Source organism: Pteronotus mesoamericanus, unplaced genomic scaffold, assembly GCF_021234165.1.
Source record: "Pteronotus mesoamericanus isolate MK-2021 breed Mesoamerican mustached bat unplaced genomic scaffold, CSHL_Meso_final contig_1, whole genome shotgun sequence".
Classification (NCBI taxonomy): Eukaryota; Metazoa; Chordata; class Mammalia; order Chiroptera; family Mormoopidae; genus Pteronotus; species Pteronotus mesoamericanus.
The window spans coordinates 1,553,911-1,574,324 of NW_026554998.1; the positions used below are offsets into that span (position 1 = coordinate 1,553,911).

The 20,414-nt window shown below is 50.2% G+C and overlaps 1 pseudogene; it reads left to right on the forward strand.

Annotated features, from left to right (window-relative positions):
* The first annotated feature begins 253 nt into the window (after positions 1-253).
* On the forward strand, positions 254-2,103 carry LOC129075874 (sodium/potassium-transporting ATPase subunit alpha-4-like; annotated as a pseudogene).
* Positions 2,104-20,414: the final 18,311 nt, after the last annotated feature.

Genomic DNA, 20,414 nt, shown 5'->3' on the forward strand with positions numbered 1-20,414 from the left:
CTGTAGCTGGTTTAGTTTTCCTCATGACACTGAAATTCTATCACTTATTTGTTCACATGTTTACTGCTTGCCTCCACCCTCCACATGAAGGCTCCATGGCGTAAAAAATAATATAAACGGAGCCTCTTTGGAGGGGAGCCAGGGCTGGCACCCAGAGGCCCTGCTTTGCTGTCTTAGGCCTCACACCTTTGGGATTTTGAAACAGCAAAACAACCTTTGGACTGGGCCTAAAGCTACACTGTGTCCCAAACAACTGTTTGCAAAGATACAAGAAAGTAGGTCTCTGCCAGGCCGGGATGGCTGCGGCCGCGTCGCGGGTGAGTCAGCACCGAGATCCTGCCGGCTGCTCTCTCGGTTCTCTCCGGGGCCCCTTCCCCGGGATCTTCTCGGGCGTCTCTAGCCCACTCTGCCCCTGCTTTTGCCAGAGACCAGGATGTCCACCCCCCTTCGGGAAGACGGTTCCCATGGGCTGATGATGAAGGGGGCTCCGGAGAGGATTTTGGAGTTTTGCTCTCGTTACCTGCCGAATGGGCCGGAGCACCCAATGGATGATGGAACGAAAGAAGCCTTCCAAGACGCCTACTTGGAACTGGGCAGTAGGGGGGAACGCGTGCTAGGGTTCTGTTTCTTGAATCTGCCTAAAACTTTTTCCAAGGGAGTCAAGTTTACTGCAGATAAAATCAGTTTCCCCATGAATAACTTTCGTTTTGTGGGCTCATATCCACGATCAACCCTCCCCGAGCTGCAGTGCCTGACACCAGGGGTAAGCGCCGCGATGCGGGGATTAAGGTGATCATGGGAACGGGATCATCCCGTTACAGCCAAGGCCATTGCCAAGGGGGTGGGCATCCTCTCAGAAGGTGCCGAGACAGAAGAGGACACTGCTGCCCATCTCAAAGTCCCTGCCAGCCAGGTCAATAGCAGGGAGGCCAAGGCCGCTGTGGTACATGGCTCAGAATTGCAGGATCTGAACTCAGAACAGCTGGGCGATATCCTTGGAAGCCACGCAGAGAGCGTGTTTGCTCGGACCTGCCCTCAGCAGAAGCTCATCACTGTAGAGGGATGTCGGAGGCTGGAAGCCACTGCAGCAGAGACGGGCGATGGGGTGAACGACCCCCCAGCGCTGAAGAAGGCGGGCATCGGCGTTGCCATGGGCATCTCGGGCTCTGGCATCTCCAAGGAGGCAGCTGACACGATCCTGCTGGACGACCCCTTTGCTTCCATCGTCCCAGGAGTGGAGGAGGGCCGCCTCATCTTTGACAGCCTGAAGAAATCTACGGCGCACACCCCGACCCGTAACGTCCCAGAGACCACCCCCTTCCTGCTCTTCATCACGTTCAGCCTCCCCTGCCTCTAGGTCTAGAGACCTGCTTTCTTGTATCTTTGTAAACTGTTGTTTGGGACACAGTGTTGCCTTAGGGCCAGTCCAAAGGTTGTTTTGCTGTTTCAAAATCCCATAACCGTCCTCTGCGTCGACCTGGGCACTGACATGGTCCCTCCTGCCTCCTTGGCTGGTGAGCCAGCGGAAGGTGACACAATGAAGAAGGCCCCACGGAATCCAAAGACTGATCCCCTAGGGAACCGCCGTCTCGTCGGCATAGGCCATGGACAGACTGGGATGATGCAGGCTCGGGCTGGATTCTTTACCTACTTGGCGATCCTGGCCGAAAATGGTTTTAAGCCTGTTGATCTGCTGGGCACCGGCCTTGGCTGGGAAAATCGGTACTTAAATGATCGGGAGGACAGGTATGGAATAGCAGTGGGCTGGCTGGAAAGTGACGCCTACCAATCAGCTCAACAGAGGAAGAACTTCCCAGGACATGGGGGCGTCCTGAGAGCCTCTCCCATGGGGATTAAGGATTATGAGTTTGGCACAACATCTGAGTTGGGACAAAGAGATGCTGGGATGAATCACCTTGGATGAAAGAGACGGACAATCCTGGGGCTGGACGGAGGGGCACCTTGGGCAGGAGTCTGAGTGGGTTGAGGGTAATGAAGTCCTGCCTGTGTCTGGCTGGAGCCCAGCCGAGCGGGGCCTTGTCCTGTTGAATTAGTAGCCAGAGTGGAGAATAAATGTTCACAACATCTCTCAAAAAAAAAAAAGAAAGAAAGAAAGAAAAGCCTACCGGACCGATGACTGAGGGACTGAAAATTAAAAACAAGACTGTTAGTTCATAGTCAGGCTAGTATATCGCGCCTATAGAAATGCCTTCCTCCCACTGAGGTAATTGTTCCCCACCTCTGTCCCGTAAACACTCCTACCTTTGTCTCCTAATAGGAACCCTATTTGGGCTTCTGAGTCAGTGCCTCCTGAATAGCTATTCCTTCGGCTCAAATATAAATGCTTATTGCTTCTCACTTTGATCTTTTATTTTGTAGGTGAACAATGGGGTCAGGAACATCTCTGTGTTCCCAGAACCTCAAAGAGATTGCTTTTATTGAACAAACACACATACTATGTTTGCCATATGCCAGGCACTCAGCTTTACAAACATTACCTCATTTAACCTTTATGAATAAGATACTTTACTGAGGAGGACACTGAGGCACAGAGAGTTGAAGTAACTCTCTCAAAGTCACACAGCTTGTAAGTGGTGGAGGCAGGATTCAAACTCAGAACGATGAGCGAATCTCCCTCAAAAAGTGAGGCTAATCCCTCGAAGGTGACCTGTCAGACAGGGGGGCCCAGGGACCCAGGGAGCTTCTCCCATGTCTGTGTCTCACCCGCTCAGCCACCCCAAGGCTCTGGGTAAGTAAGGGAGAAAAGAACAGCGCCAGGAAGGCTTCTGGAACAGCTCTAAGCCCCCAGGCATGGGCTGTCTTCCTCAGGGTGTCCGGCCCCGCTCTGTTCCCATGCCCTCTCTCACCCACCATCTCCTCCAAGTGCTATTTGCCCTCCTCTTGACCCACCTGGGCCCTGAACTCCAAAAGAAGGGGGCCCGCGGTAACCAGTGGCCCCCCATGGGGCAGCTGGGTGCCCTCTGGACTCCCGCTCTGGGGCCCCCGCCTCCAGCTGAGCAAGCCCACCACAGCCAGAGGAGCCCTGGCACCGGGCAGCCGGGTCTTCCTGGGCCTGGCCCTCCTGCTTCCAGCCCCAGCTGCTGGGGCTGCTGCGGAGGAGTGGGTCCATCCTTCTCTCTGTACTGACGCTTCCTGGCAGGTTTTATACAATATCAGCATTTTGTTGCGTTGGTAAATAATCCCAGGAAGCAGAAACGAAGTAGGTGGATAGAGAAATAAATTTTTTAAGAAGGAAAGGGAGCGATATGAGTGAAGCCTAATCTGAAACAAAAATGTGAGCGATGCCTGGGAAAAAATGAGAGGTGGGCAAGGCCGGAAATGTGCAAGAAAGGAAATCTGAGAAAAGAAAATGAAGCTTTCACACCCGGTAAGCGGCAGCCGCGGCCAGCAGGAGAGACTGCCCCCGAGGGCCCGCCACCCCCGCGGCCTCCGCAAGCCTTCCGGCCTCCTGGTCAGCGCCGGGGGTGATTCATCTGCCCGCGGTGATTTTTTTATTTCTGTGTTAAAAAAAAAAAATAGAGTAACTCTTTGGTTCCTTTGGCAACCTCCATTCCCTCAGCGGTTCCCCCCGCCCCTAGAAGGCTGTAAACAGGAGTTACAACCAACTCGGGTTTCTTTTAAGGAATGTCTTAGGGGCTTTGGTTTCCTGTCGGTTGCGAGGAAGGATGGAAGGTGAGCTCTGGGCCACGGAGGCATCGGACGTAGCTGATGAGATGCTGGTCGGGGGAGGGGGGCACAATGAGGTAAATATTCCATCTGATTCCATCTGCCTGGTCCATAGGAATGCTTAATAGAAAAACATCTCCCAGCTCATGCTGGATGGAAAAGAAGGTATTTCCCACGTCTCATAATTAGCGCCCTCCGCAAGCAATCGGTATCCAGGAATGAGAGTTTGATTCCCCTTGTAGCAGATTGGCTGCCCCGGAGCTGTGGCCCTGGAGACACCGCGTGGGATGAAGGCAGCGAGCCTCCCCTTCCCCTGCCCCTGCCCTCCCCGCCCGCGCTGAGTCTTCTGGGCGCCGAGCGAGAGCCGTGCTGCTGAGGCCACGCAACCCTAACAACGGTGAGCAAAAAAAAAAAAAAAAAAAAAAAAAAAAAAAAAGATTGCTTACTGTTTTAAGCCACTGTTTTGCTGCGGTTTGTTACACAGACCTGGGTAATCAGAATCTCACGTGGCCAATTTTATCAGCAGCATGTGAAGGGAAGGGAAGGGGTCATTTCCAGGTGAAGGTGGTTCTGTCCCGGGTCACGGGCGGATCAGCAGTCCAGGCCTGCTGCCCACAGCAGCCCGGCCCAGGCAAGACCCCCCGCCCGGCTGTTCCCGGTGGCCCCCAGTTCCCTCCCTCCCTGTGCGTACCATTCTGACGGGTTGGCACGTACACTGTTCCTAAACGCCCATGTGGTGGTTCTCTGCAGGTACTTTCACGTGCACAACGGCAACGGGCCATCACCTCCTCGTGCTTCTTCCTGCTCAGGGGCAGGTCTAGGCTTTGAAAACGCGGCTGCGTACACCGGGCCCGCGGCTGCTGACCAGGGCCCCTACCTCCGCCTTCCAGGTCCGCTCATGGCGGGCACATCCCCAGACGTGCTCCCTTACCAACCAGGGTGGGACCATCCCGGGAGAGGGAGTGTCTTCTGAGTGCCCGGTGCTCTGGGGGTGTCAGTTTGGGTGTGACCTCCAAGGACACGGCTGTGTCCTTTTCCTCACCTGTCAGGGTGGGGGTGACTGTACCGGGCGGGAGGTCTGATGAGGGCAGGGCTGGGGGAACCGCGAGAAGTTGTCCCACGTCTGAACTCATTCAGTTCAGGAAGCCACCCTGAGGAGGACAGGTACGGACCCAAGACCAGGGGTCACCTGGAAGGCTGCGCCCCATGAGCAGCCCCCACCCCCATGTCCATCCTTAGGCAGGTGGCAACTAGGAAAATTCCTCCTGACAGAAAGCTCAGTGACGTAGGGATCCCCAACTAAAAAGCCAGTTCTCTGCCCTCTGGTGAAAGCTTCCCGTTGACAATATAGGGACACACATGAGAGTGACAAGCTCGAGTTGGCCAGGAGGGGTGTGGCCCGCAGCTCAGGGGCTGCTGGCTTCCTAGAAAGACGGGATCCTTCTGCTGTGACCGTGCAGGCGGAGAGAGATGGGCAGACGGCCGGAGGAAGACGAGAGCCCACGCTGCCGGCTTCTGGTTTCTGGATGGAGGGAGGGATGGGGGCTTCGCGAAGCAGGAGGGCCGCGGGGGCGGAGGAGAGAGGAGGCATGAGGCCGCTGTCGCCGAGAGCGGGAGAGCGAGCCCACAGGAAAGCAGCGTGAGCTTGCCGGGCAGCACGGGGCGCCCACTCACTGCACGCCCTCGATCATGAGTTTGAAGTGAAGGGGGCCCCCGCTCTGAGGGCTTGGTTTTCCCCAGGGATGCTCAGCCACCTGCGTGTGGGAAGAGAAGAGCCGGCCGGTGTGTGTCCTCCACGCTGGGGGTTGCTCGCGGAGGACAATGGCAGGAGAGAGAGGCGAGGGGGTTGATTAAACAAGGGGCCATGCATAGGGACGGGCGTGATCCAGTGAGGAGAGGTGAGAACGGTGGGAGGTGGGGGAGGCCGGGGAGCGGGTGGGGGAGGGGGCGGGGGAGCGGTGCTTGCGTCTCCTCCCTAGAAGGAGGCAGGGCCCCGGGGTGGGGGGCCTGGAGGAAAGGGTGGCTGGGTCGGAGTGCTGGGAAGATCGCTGGAGGAGAGGAGGTCCAGGCAATGAGAGACCGGGGGGCAGGATGGCCGTCCACAGGGGTCACGGGAATAAGACAGGAGGACGAAGAAAACACTTGGTCAGGAGTAGGAATCTTCAGGGAGCGACCAGAAGACCACCCGACGGCAGCCCCTAAGTGGGACCGCAGGTGGTGGGCTGGTTTGGAATGAGAAAGCAAGGGAAATGTCTTAGACGCAGCCGTGGCAAGCGCAGAGGGTACCACCCGGCTCCGACTCTGCAGCCTGGGGGTGTGAAAGAAGAAAGGGCCCCTCAGGACAGGGCACCAGGTGAGGCGGCGAGCCACGTGAGAGGGAGCGGGACCGGCCCAGAAGAGGCCAGCGCTCGCGGGGGCCTGCGGCCACGGACCTGTGGTGCCCTCCGTCCAGTCTGAGGTGAAAAGATGGGCTGAGGTGGGTGGAATCAAATTAGAGAACGTGCAGATCTAGAAACAATGGGAGGCTTGATCCTTTGACGGAGGAGGGTGACCACATTAACAGGGCAAGCAAGGCATGATGGGAATAGCCCTGCTTGGCCCTCAAGGGAAACACTGAAATTTCAAGCTGCAGGATTTGAACAGTGTGGCAGCTTCGGGCAACTGCTAGGGGGACAGCTCCTCCTGGTGGCTGAGGCAAGTGGCAGTTCTGCAGCAGCCATCCCCAGGCTTGCACCTGGAGGACAGGTGGCTGCTCAGGCGCTGCGTGCCTGCGGCTAAGGGTTTGGAGCAGCCCTAACAACAAGAGCCTCGACAACAACGCCCTGGCGCACAGCCCATGCCTTTCCCGTTATTGTTGCCTGTGGGGAGAATCCAGCCCCACGTAATTCATGGTCGGGAATAAAAACCAACGATCTCCCGATGTGTCAATTCTCCCCAGTATATCTGTGCGTGAATGGCTTAACACCTGTTACCCCTGAGAAAGAAATCTATCTCCCTCCACTGGTAGAATTTTTAATTTAGCAAAGATCCCGATTTAATAACTGGGCAGAGGGTACCAGCATCAGAATTTCCCTCCAACATTTCATTTTAAGACTTTTCAACCTTAATAAAAAATATTGAAAGAATTTTATAGTAAATTCTCATGAACTCACCACCTGGATTCTCCAATTAGCATTTTATTATACTCTCTTTATCACATATCTGCCCAACTCCCCCTCCCTCTATCCAGCTAATAAGCCATCTTTTTTGTGTGTGCATTTCAAAATGACCTTTGACATCAGTGAATTTCACCCTAAACACTTCAGCACAAATATTAATTAGTATCTAATATTTGTGTACATCTTTTGTTTCTTCTGAGGTAAAGATGCATGTAATGCAATGCACAGATCTTAAATGTGCCATTCAGGAGACTGTGGCAAACGCATACACCCTTGGAACCCCCACTCCCATCAAGGCAGATCAGCCCCGCGACCCAGGAGGCTCCTTCCTGCCCCTTCCCGGTCCATCCCTGCACGCCTCCCCCCGGGCAACCGCTGTTCTGATTGTTCTCCAGACAGACTAGTTTTCACCTGTTCCAGAACTTAACAGAAATGCATTTATAAAGTGTCGCCCTTTGGTGAAGCAGCATCTGACTTTGCGAAGCTGCTGGCAGGGCTGGAAACCGCTCAGACTCAGGCCTTTCTCATGGTGCAGATGAGGAAACCGAGGCTCACAGCAATTTGTCGTTAGGTCTGGAGCAGAGCTCAGGTTTCCTTGCTAATAGCCCTTATTTACTGTACAACAATGGGCCTTCTGGGATAGTGGTTCTCAAACGATAGCATCATCGGGATCCCTGCAGGGCTGTAGGTCTGGGGTGGGGCCCAAGAATCTGCATTTCTAACAAGTTCCCAGGTGATGCTAATGCTGCCGACCATGATTGAGAACCCCTGTTAAGAGCCAGGTGTGAGATTTGCTGTTGGAAACCAACAGTGTCATTCTACCGTTGGCCAGAATGGGTGAGCGTCATTAGCAGGTAAGGACTGACTGGAGGGGAACGCAATGCGGATGGTGACCACATGGCAGCGGGGTGTCCTCACCCCGGGCTGGCTTTCTGAGGACCTTCCTCAAGGTCTCCATCCAGCAATCCCTCTAAAGGGCTTTGTTGGATGTGTTCCAGCAAGTGTCCCCACTTCAGCTCACTTTCTCTTTCATCGAGGGTCTTCCTCTCTCTTCCGAATCATTTACAGGGGTCTCTCACGGATGTCAGGGTCCCCCCAGCCCCGCTTCAGCCTAGTTTTTCTAGGTGTTTTCAACACCCACCAGCCACTTCCAAAGGCGGAGAGCAGCCCTGTACAGAGCTCCCTCACGGGCACCCTGGGGTGCAGGACGTGCTTCTCGGGGAACACACCACTCTGCGTGGTGCTGCAATACTTAAGGATTGATTGGAATGTGCGTTAAGGAAAGAGCAAACCTATGGATTCACCCCTGCTGTGCATTGTTTGAACTGCTTCCTCTTTAAGTAAATTTAAGTTTAAAAAGAGGCATTGACTTGAAGAACCAGTATTGACAGACTGATGAAGCAGGTGGCAAATTAAAGGCCTCCAAGGCTGGCTGAGTGTGAGGAGCGTGGCTCCCGTGGGCTCCAGGAAAATGTGGATTTCGGGTCTCACAGAGCAACGTGTCCAGGTGAGGCAACGTGCGCTTTTCCCCTGCAACCTCACATTGATTGTACTAAACTCAAACACAGATGAACTGATTGAGCATTTGTATTTTGCGACTTATTTGGCATCCCATTTTCAGTATCTTATAACTTATTTCTTTAAAATATGCGAATTTACATATTTGCTGCAATTTTTAAAGTGGGATTTTTATCACATTTGGGGAGTAGAATTCATTGCCCTTGAGGAACACATTTTTAATATTATAATGAAAATCAGTTGGAAGATAAGACTCTGCATATAGAAAATTACTTCAGAGACAAATTTTCAATATCTTTTTTACTTAAAAAATGAGCTGAGTTGTTATTAAAAGGCAACTTTGTTCAATTATGTTTCTTTATTTTACACTCTCTCATTCCATGTGGATTTGAGATGACTTTAGAAAGAACGCATATGATAAACTAAAAATTGAGAAACTAAAACTGAATGCCAGAAGTAGGGAGTCAAGGCAAAGGAAAGTAAAAACACAAATACGGAGGCTCTGCCGGCCCGAGCAGTTCATGTGTTACAGCTGAGTTTCAAATCGGGCTCTTGAGTTCCCTGGCAGCTGAAGGGAAAAGAGACACAATCTTTTCATGACTTTCATTTTGGGAAAAGAGAAAGCCTGGCAGCTCCTTGGGGAAGCAGAGCTTTTCCCAGGACTTAGCCAAAGATGAAAGCCAAAGGTGAAATCAATTCCAACAGAGAGAGCATTGCATGATGTAATGGGTCGTGACCTTGACCTTCCTAAAGCAGAGAGAACAGTCACTTCCCTGATGCCACATGGTTTTCGGTAACACTCATCAAAAGTCCTGGGTGTGAGGCTGCACTTAAAAGCTTTTTTCTAGTCTATGGCCACACCACCCTGAACGCGCCCAAGCTCGTCTGGTCTCAGAAGCTAAGCAGGGCCAGGCCTGGTTAGTACTTGAATAGAAAAAGCTTCTTTTTATAACCAACCAAAGTATTTTAAGACATTTAACTGTTGACATCATCTTTCCATGAGTGACTATAGTCTCCCAACCCCAGGCTCCTACACTCAGTGCCTCCCAGGCATCTCCTCTTGGGCTCTAACCTCAAACACCAAAACTCCTTCCTTCCCCCTAAAAGCCTCCCCCACCCTCAGTTGATGACAATCCCACTTCTTTGTTTTATGAGGTCAAAATAACTCCCCCCACCCCCGCCCACCTAATCTAGCAGGACATTTCATTGTTCCATCTTCAAAACAGACCCAGGCAGGATCTGGCCACCTGACCTGGCACTCACCATCCCTGCTGTCCCCACCCTACGTGAGCCACTGGTAGCAGTCACCTGAAATGGGCGGTAGCCTCCTAACAGGCCTCCCCGCATCCACCCTGTCCCCCACCCGCTCACTGTCTAGTCTCAGCCCTGCGGAAGGATCAGGGAAGGACCAGGGATGTTTATGTTTTCAAAGGACCAGATGCCAGGCTGATCCTTCGAAAACACAAACCATAACACAATCTGGGCTGAAATCCCAAAGAGGCCTCCCTCTTTCACTTGAGAACATGGCAAAGTCCTCACCTGGGGACAACGCTCCCCATGACGAGGCCCTGTTGTTTGTCTGACCTCACCTGCACTTGGCTTCAGCCACATCACCCTTTTGCTGCTCCTTGGACCCACCAGACATGCCTCCGGGCTTTGTCCTGGCTGTTCTCCTTGCCTGGGACGCCCCTCTCCAGACGTCTACATGGTCCCCTTCCTTTTTGCAGATCATTCTCTCGTCCCACCTCGTCCTATTTAAAGTCCCACCTTCCTTCTCCCCTACCACCCACCCTGCTTCCAACACCACTTACCCTGCTCAGCTTTTTCCTTCTCCTTGTGGCTCTCATCTCCTTCTGGCAACCTATAGATTTACATTGTATAATTTACTTCTTTATCATCGTGTCAGTCAGAATGGGCCGGGTTATGCTGCAGTAACAAACACCCCCCAAAATCTCAGTGACTATTAAAAAAATGTTGATTTTTTTCACTCGCACTACCTGTCTCAGGGACCTAGGCTGACTGCACAGCTTCTGACCGAAATGTTTCCAGCTTCCATGTCAGGGGCAGAGGGAAAGCTCTGGAGGGTCTCACTCCAACCCCTAAATGCTCTGGCCCAGAAGTAGTGTGTTACTTCCCACAATTCACTGGCCGGAATTGACCCGTGGTTCACCCAACCACAAGAAGACCAGGAAGTAAAGTCCCACTGTCTGCCCAGAAGGAGAACTGGAACCACATACAGAACTAATAATGACACTGGATACTGAGGACTACGATGGTGCGAATTTTTTCACGTGTCTTCCACCTCTAGAACACAAGCTCCGCAAAAGGCAAGGATCTCTAGCACCTCGAACAGTGCCTGGCACATAGTAGGTGTTCAGTAAATATCTTTTGAATGAATGGATTACATGGTTACATTCACATCTGAGACAAAGTTAGGAATGAAATCTAAACGCCAAATCAAACACGTACACTGCAAACATGTAGGAAGGGAATTTTTAATCTATTCCTGTGATATTCTTGAAGCTCATGAAATTATTTTCAAACTTTCTCCAAGAAGGGCCCTGCAGCTTTCACCAGGTTGTCAAAGGTACCTTTAAAATAGGTCAAGAACTGATCCAGGAGGATGGGGATTTGGGGTATGTCCAGGTATAATGCCAGAATCCACAGCTGATATTAATTAGGGACAAAAGGCTAGTAGGTGAGCCACGTGAGTCACTTCACCTCTTCGTGCCTCAGTCTTCTCATCTGGGAACGGGCTGTCCGTGGGGATCAAATGAAGAGGCTCTCTCCACACTGGCAAGGGACTCCCAGAGGCTGGAATCTCTGGAGGGTGGCGGGTGTGCCACCCTCGCCCGTGCAGCCAGTGCGCCACCTGGTGGGCACAGAGGGCAGTCCGCGTGGCCAGCGCACACCTGGCCCCCCTGAGCCCCAGGTGACAGCTGACACACAGGAAGCCTTCAGGGGTTCCAAGTCTATGCAGACCAGGGAGCAAGACAGGCCTTTTGGTCTTCCCCGCAGGGCGGGGTGGAGCCCCAGGGCTGGGCAGCCTGGCACCATCGTCTCTTCTGTCCATCTGTACCTCTCAGATTCACCGACAGCAACCGGGGCTTGTTCAGAAGGGACAGGACTGTTCGGAAATTCCATGAACTTGCAAAAAAAAAAAGACTGGACAAGTGAGGCAAGGGAAGCAGTCGACTCAGCATAAAAATGACGGTGCCCCAAGTGGCTCGGCCAGCGAGGTGTCTTAATGCAACATTTTAGAAAAATCAAAATTAGTGGGAAAAAAGATAATGGTGAACAAAATTTCAAATGTTTAAATAAAGACCAGCTCAGTATTCCTGATCTTTCCATCTGCCTCAGGCTATGGCAGGGCTCACAGGACAGGTGACAGATCCTGTGTCTTATCATGCTGGCCCTGGAAAAGCCCTGGAGGGACCCAGAGACATCTGCCTCCCCAGCCAGGTGGCTGAGCTGGGCCAGAGCCTGGGGTCCTGCAGCAACTCCAGTCCCTGTGGGGGCTCTTAGTTCACGTGGGGGAGACATTGGTTCACGTTCTCAGGGCCCTCCATCTTTTTTCTGAGGTTTAGGGACAGAAGAGAGTTTCAGGGGCCTCACTGGCTGGGTTTTGAAAACAAGTGACCTGGAGGAGACAGCGCCCAGCCTCAGGCATCAAACTGGCCCACAGGAACAGCTAGCTGCCATCTGGTGCCCTTTCCCTGCGGCAGCCAAGGACACTCCGCCCCCCGCCCCAATTACTGCAGCAAAGCCACTGAGACTCTCAGGTCCCTTCACAGACAGGCCGCTATACGAGGTCAACACACACAGGCTTGGGGCCGTTTTCGCTTCCGGCAGATGCCCAGCCAGGGCCATCTGCCCCCTTATCTCCAAGGTGAGCAGAGCTGCCTCCATATCTGTGACTGGTCGTGTTTACTGACGGTATCACACCCACGGGGCTTCCTGATTGGCGTGACTCAAGCTGCTGGTCAAGGTGATTCATGTCTTGACCCACCCGCACAGGCAAGAACCTGGCTCCCGGAAGGAACCCAACCATCTGAGAGCTATGCTGGGGTGTAGCCAGGGCCACAGCCTCCGTCAGTGCCACGCGTGCCAATCTCACGGCATCCCATGCCCACTTCCCAAGGGTAAAAAGGGCTCCCTAGGGGGAAGCATCTTGCCCAAAGACATACAGCAAGTGACAGGAAGGTTTGCCTACTGTCCGGTGACACAGGCAGCAAAATCGGGTTGGGAGCAATGATTGCAAAAAGCAGAGATGGGAGAGGGGTATTCCACAGAGAGGTGAGCAAAACCAGGTTGAAAAAAATCTAGCAGGTAACTGAGCTCCCTTAAGTGGGGGCCCAAGTTCCAAGAGCACGTCCCTGGCTTCCTCCAAAGCCATCTTCTCTGAACAGTGGCCTGGGAGCCATTGGTGGCCCAAGAACAGTGTCTTTCAGCCTGGTCACCAAGCCCGTCTAGGGCTGTCCCCTTGTCTGTCATCACAACTGATTCAGACTGGGTGAGTCAGCAAACTAATAATGAATCAAGAAGTGTTATAGAGGGTGTAAAGGGGAAGGGAAGAAGTAGTACAAATTGGCTGTTACAGAATAGTCATGGGGCTGGAAATTAGAGCATAGGGAACACAGTCAATAATATTCTAATAACTGTATGGTATCAAATGGGTACTAGATTTATTAGGATGTTCACTTAGTAAATTATATAATATCTAATCCCTGGGGTGTACACTTGAAATAATATAATGCTGTGTGTCCACTGTAAATGAAAAATTTAAAAATGATTTAAATTTTTAAAAAAGTGTTACCAAGAATAAGCTGACGGCTGCCAGAGAGAGGGGGGAGGAGGAGGAGAAATAAATAAATATCCTGCGGGAAGGAAAGAGTGGCTTCAGATGACTAGGTCCAGGTGAGTCCGAATGAAATAAGGAGAGGCCTGGCCGGGTGGCTCAGCTGCGTGGGCGTTGCCCCACGCCCTAGAAGGTCACAGATTCAGTCTCCGTCAGAGCACATGCCTAGGCTGCAGGTTCAGCCCCGGCCAGGGTTCATACAAAAAGCCCCCAATTGACGATTCTCTCTCACATCGGTGTTTCTCTCCCTCTTTCTCTCTCCATTCCCCTCCCTCTAAAAATCAGTGGGCAGGTCCTTGGGTGGGAATTGAAAAAAAAAATTTTAATAATAAAAAAGAAAAAGAGAAATGTGAAGTGTGCCAAAAGCAACGATGATGATGATGGTGGTGGTGGCGGTAACTTGAAATGCCGCTACACAGTAGTTGCACAACCAGTGAGGAGTGTGGCAATTCCACGTGACTTGACCGGCCGGTCTGGGAGCCTGAAGGTGGGGGAGAAAGAGCAGGCGAACCAATCTGAGCGTGCGCTGCAATCTCTGCCGACACTGGGCTGGAGTGATCCGGAGATCAAACACGGACTGGAAAGGGGAGGGGCGGGAGCAGGCTGCAGCCTCAGGATGTGGCCCATGACCTTCCCTCAGCGCCCACAGAGGCAGCCCAGCCACCCTCGGTCCCTCCTGGCCAGCGCCCCAGGAGCAGGGTGACCGCACTGTCCTGCGCAGCCGCTTCTCTGCGCAGCCCCTGTGTATCCCGAGGGGGAGCCGGCCAGGTAGCTGCTTCTCTGGACAAGGGGAAAGCAGTCCCCTCACTGCCCTCAGGGTCATCTGTCCACCCCCATTCCTATCGATCAGGACATAGAGGCCCAGGGACATGATGTGACTTGCTCCAAGTCACACAGGGATCGTTATCACTGAGATAGAAACTAAATTTACAGGACCTTACGCCCTTCCCACTGTGTCAGGCACCCTGTCCTCAAGCCCCATGTCCTTTCAGTGGCAGAAGAGACCCCTGTCTCCAGGTCACAAAGGGGACAGACCCTGCACCATCGGGCTACTCTGATATCAATGTCAGGCTTACAACGGCCTGGAAACATTACAAGGCACAAGTGCATCTTTCTCCCCGATGCTGTTTCCACACAGAGGAAGAATCCAGTGAATCTACACTCAGGAATCTACACAATAACCTAAAGTATAATGAGAGGGAATGCAGACATGAATATTTTGTCTGCTTAGCATCAAAGATCCAAGCGTTTCACAACCACAGGAGCTCTGAGTGACGCTGTGCCGTAAAATCTCCTCTCCTTCGTGTTTGGAAGACGGCCACTGCACTAGGAGAAATCATCCACGAATTAGGGACTTAATTACGGGCCCAGAGACAGATCATTATTTTAGCTAATAATAATGCAGGAGTGCTTTCCTAGTCGGTGCCGCTGGGGACGTTGTCCTCGCTGTTGCTGTTGTTGTTTTGTGGGAACAATAACTGACTCAAAAGCAAAGCAGATGATTAGTCTTTACAAGGTTTTTATTTGCCAACTTTGAAAAATGATTCAGAAATATTTTTCTTGGGAAATTGGGTGTAAAATGATGTTCTTCAATGAAAGTAAAATAAAAGTCCTTTTACAAAGTAGCCTAAGGATATAAACACACAGATAATAGAGGATTTTCCCCAGAAAGACCCAATTTTAATAACATTCCCCCCTTAGTCTCCATAATCCTATTCTGTTTTGGCAGTCCATAGGTCTTTTTGTTTTATTTCCAAAATATGATTATCCCCCAAATAAAGAAGTTTAAGTATATTAAAATTTCAAAAAGCTCTTGCTCACCACTTGGGTTTTTCATTTGGACATTCAGTACATTTGTATACGTGGACTTTAACACAATCTCAATTTCCCCCCCTATTTAATAACAATATATGCCACCTGGGAAGGCTTTCAGCTACAAACAATACAAAACTCAGTGCTCTCGATGTTGTCCGGTCCTGTTCGCGTCCTCTGCATTTGCCAGTCTCAATTTCTTGATTCCGGCCTTGTTCGCCGTTCGGAGTTTGCAAGATGGTGGCTACTTCTTGCACAGAGATCACATCTGCTATCTAGGAAGTTGTCAGGGGCCGCCTGAACTTTAACTGTTTTACTCTTTACTCCCTCAATAGATCATTGTTTGCTTTAACTCTTTGGCCAGAAGTGTGTCTATTCTGCACTCCTAACTACAAGGGAGATCAAAGAAATCAAATTTTTGTTCTCCAGCCCCTGTACTAGGAAAGGGGGATTGTGTATCTGCAATCATATGTCTGTTTGATGCCTTACCAAGGCTACAGCATATAACCTTCAAATATCTCTAAATGCAACAAATAATGCATGGAATGCCTGCTTTTCGTTGGTGAGGGCACCCTACTGAAGACAATTAAAATAGGGAAGTGCTTTCTGTTAGCAGGGGTGTTAGACCTTGGTCCTTGAGTTTGGCTCTGAGAGAATTCATAGTCAAGAACTCTAGAGAAAGAAAAGGTTTACTGAGAAAGTCATAGAGATAGCAGCAGTGAGCCAGCTGGGCTGCAGGGACTCGGGAAGCAAGTTATGGAGCCAAAAGAAGGGTCCTTGGAGCTTAGGAGAAAGAAAGTAAGAGATACACGCCTAAGGGGAGAAGGAGGGAAAGGCACAGGCGTGCGCAGACGCGCGCGAGGAAAAGAGAGAGAAAGAGAGAGAGAGAGCACGCACATGCTGGGTCCTTTGCCTTAAGAGTTTTTACCCTGTTTTCTAAAGGTGAGAATATTAGAGGAGGTCTCTGGAGGGTCTCAATAGTATTCATCAGCTTCCCAGGTATGTCAGTTCAGGGTTGTGGCCTCTACTGCTTGGTTGGCGCCAGGGTAGGGGGCCGTTGGCCCTCGTCTCTGGTCCCAATGTCAGCCATGGTGTCACTTTGCCTGGTTTTGCTGCTCTTCTGGGCCTGGAGCTGGAACACAACTGAGGCCCAGATGTCACCTGTAGTTGGACCAAAACGTTGTCTCTGTGGTCAGCAGACCCAAGGCTTCGTCCCTAAGGTTATTTCCTGTGGGTCAGAACCTCACTGTCCTGAGGGCTTCATGCTTAAGGGAGTGGCCGTGCAGGGGAGAAGGAGGCAGGCGAATTGGGTGCTGAATGGGGCCGGTTTAAGTCAGCTATTGGCCTCAGTTTCCCCATCCCACGTGCCAAGGGATTTTCCCAACTTCTTACTCTCCTGCCTCATTTCCACCATGAATTTGTGATTCCTACTCCCGGGCCGAGTACGGCCTGACATCAGAGCCAAAGGCTTGCTAAAAGTTTTATAGCGAGTGGATACTAATGGGACATCACAACCGGCTTAAGTGATGAAGTCTGCCTTTCGTACTCAGCAGAGTTTCCATTGATTCTTAAGCTTTCTTGGGCTTCTTGGTCAATGTCAATATGTAGGGGACATTTTTAAAGAAACACATAAATTACTACTCAAGGTTTTCGCTTAATTATTTATAATTGCATACATTTACCTAATGGAAATTTTTGTTTTATGCTGAATTTCAAGATCCATGGGGCTAATACTTCCTCTTTTAGAAAAACGGTAGCGTTCTCTCATCATGTATTGCTCTCATAGATCCATGGAAATTCAGAGTCAGAGCGGAGGTGCAGTTATAGGCACAGGGAAAGGTTACCGAAGGTCTGAGCTGTTCTGGAAAAAATGCACTGGAAACGCCAGAGCCCAATGTAGAAGGAGCCCGTGTGGTGAGGTGGCACCTGGTAGGCGCAGGGACACACACACAGGTGTGTGATAAAGTGGGGGGTTCAGGCAAAAAAGTTCATCAGAGGCCAGCCTTTGCTCTCCCTGAAAGAGAAAAGTGTTGAAAGTTAAATCCTCCAAGTAGGAAAGACTATCCCATTCTAGTCCACCGCTTAGCACCCCCTGCTGTTTGCTTTGGGGAACTGCTTGACGATTCAGTTTCTGCCCTCACTGCTACAACAGCAGCAATAAGGAAGAAAATGAGAATTGTTTATCTGGCTTAATAGATTTCTGTAAAAGCACTCAGAGTGTCTTCTCTCAAGTCTTCCCTCTCGGAAAAAGCTCAACGGAAGGTAAAAGTGTTCCAGAACTTACTGTGCTTGTGTATCAAGGAAAAATATTGGGTACACTGTGCAAGGATTTAAGTCCGACGAAGAGGAAATTTGTAGATGTGGTCGATGTTTGGAATTTGCTAAATAAAGAAAATAAATCTGCTTAGGAAAAGAAACTCTGCTGATGTTTTCCCATGGAAAAATCAAGACGAAGCCAATGAAGATTGGCCAGATCCACTTCCACAAATCGACAGTTCCCCCCTTGAAGCCAAATCACCAAGGAGTTTTCAGGACAACAGCCCAGTGTCTCTCTCCCTTTCTGCCCTTGGAAAAGTAAAGAATGTTCAGGTTATCTCAGCCCCTGGCAAATAGCCTCTCTTCACAGAGGCCAGCCCGCACCTAGAGATAAAAGACACTTCAGAATCAGGGCTGTGAACAGAAGTTTAAAAAAAAATTATTCAGACAATTTTAGAACTAAAAGTAACTTGAAAACCAACAACCCTTGTTCAGAGGTGAAAAAACTGAGACCAAGAAGTGAAAAATGCCTCACAAGGTCCTATGTTCGAGAGAGGCCAGTTGGAACGTGATCCCGGGCCTCCCCTTATCACTCCCTGAGCAGTCTCGGATGGAAACTACAAAGGCCCTTTCAGGCTTCTGGTGGCCTGGAGACCCAGAATTCCTCCAATCACCAATACTTAAAATTATGAATAAAATGTAACAAAAATATGTTAACACATAGCTGAGTTTGCAAGAAAGAAGCAAACAACTCCAGTACCAAAAACCCAAAGAGAAGCACACCAAGCCCTGGAACAGATGCCATGGCGGCCTTGGGGGTGTGGATGGGAGGCCTGGAGCTGGGAATGGGCCCGAACAGTCAGGTGTTTCACATGGAAGTGTTTCGCCCGTGCAGGGACTTGAGCCTGTGCAAGACCGGGGCAGATGCTGAGACCCATTCGTGCACGTGGGGCCCTCAGAAGACCGCAGGCCAGCGAGAGGGGCCCGAGGGCGAGGACAGAGGAGTTTGGCTTAGCTGAGGTCTTTAACAGAAGGCAATAATATCCTCAAAGAGATTAACCCACCGCGCCCGTATAGTGTGACAGGCACAGAGTCTGAATTTTACACCCTCCCACAGAATGCCTACCAGGAACAAATGCGAAACTTTTTCTGGAGAAATACTTTACAAGCCAGGCCCACAGGGGTCTTACAGACAAAACTAAAGATGTTCAGGTGAAGGCCACTAAAGATGACTTCATAATAAAAATAATGAAAGGATGTGATCCACCATGACGGGGCATCCACAGGCATGCCTGCGGCCGAAAGACACAATAACAACCAAACAAAAGAAAGCTGACAGAAACCACACAGAGAAATCTGGTGGAGACTATAAAAGAATATTGTAAATGATTAAAGAGATGAAGGAATAGAAACCATAAGGCTATTACATTGAAAAAAAATAAAGACCTATAACAAGAAGTTGGATTAGTAGTTTTAAAAATTTTTTTAATGCGAAGTTCAAAACTAAATGGCTTCACTGGTGAATTCTACCAAACATTTAATGAAAAACAAATATCAATTCCTGACAAACTCTTCCCCAAAATAGAGGATAAGAGAACACTCCCCAACCCCTTCTATAGGGTCAGCATTACCCTAATATCAAAACCAAAGACATTGCAAGAGAACCACAGACTAATATCCCTTATGAATGTAAGAGACACAAGTGTCATTGACAAAATATTAGCAAACTGAATCCAGCAACTTATAAAGGCTTGTTAATTCAACATACAAAAATCAATCATTGTAATACACCAAATTAACAGAATGGAGGACAAAAGCTACATGATCGTCTCAACAGATAAAGAAAAAGCATTTGACAAATTCCAACACCTTTTCTAATAAAAATAAACTCAGAATTGAAGGGAATTACCTCAGTCTGGGAACTATTAAAACTAATAGACTTAGCAATATTGCAGGTTACAAGATCAATATACATAAATCAATACACTATACATATATACATATATCTCTATATATATATACATATACCTATACACTCATAATGAACACCTGAAAATGAAAACAAGAAAACAATTCCCTTTATAATAGCATGAAAACAAAAATACCCAGGAATAAATTGAACAAAAGCTGTAAAGCTTATACCCTAAAAACTACAGAACATTGTTTAAAAAAATGTAAGAAGCCCTAACTAAGTGGAAGGATGTTCATGTTCGTGGACCAGAAGACTTTTTATGAGGATCCTTCTGAACCAGAGTGGCTGGGAAAGGCTCGGTGAGGCTGCCTGGGGCTGAGACCCAAATCACAGGAAAATGCTGTGGGGCAGGAGCAGGACACTCGGGAAGACGCCAACAGCGGAGTGAAAAACTAGGCAGCAGGGATGAACTGGGCAAGCTGGAGAAGTTAATGCTGTCTGGGATGGAAGAAAGTTCCAGAAAAGTAAAGGGGTTTTCAAGTCCCATTTGCTTTTTCAGAATACAAACACTCAGCACTGACTGATAGTTTAGCTGTATGGAGAGATCATACATCTCTTTCACACCCTCTCTCTTGGTATTTTACATGGGAATTTGGCCCAAACTGCTGCCACCGGCAGGACCTCTTTTGCCGCAGAACAGCAGAATTCTCCTGGACACCCAGAGCACCCATCAAGGTAGGGAGCCCCTCAGCAGGCCCTGGAGTAAGTTCAAAAAGACATTAAAACCTGAGCCTGTTTGGAGCACAGCTCTCAAAATCTTATTGACATTTTCACCAGCAATGGTGTCTTACAACTTTTGTTAACATAAAGAGGGTTTTTGGTTATTTAGACTCAAGCAGGAGCCACAGTGGGGGAACAGCCCGGGTTGCCCGCACCTGGGGAGGTGCGGTACCGGTTTCCGGTGCAGCCAGGCCAGCTCTTCTCCAGGCCTGTGTTCTGGGCGGTGGGAGAGTGGCTATGGGGCTTTCTGGGCAGGTGAGCTGTCATTTGTTTGCTTGTCCCTTGGTCTGTGCAACACAGGCCTGGCCAAAAGAGTGCAGAGAGAGTGCAACGTCACCACACCGACCTAGAGAATTGTTGGAGCCAGGGCTGCTCCTCACCTTCTCCTCACTCATTCCTTCCTATCGATTCACTTCCGTTTGCTCGGAGCATC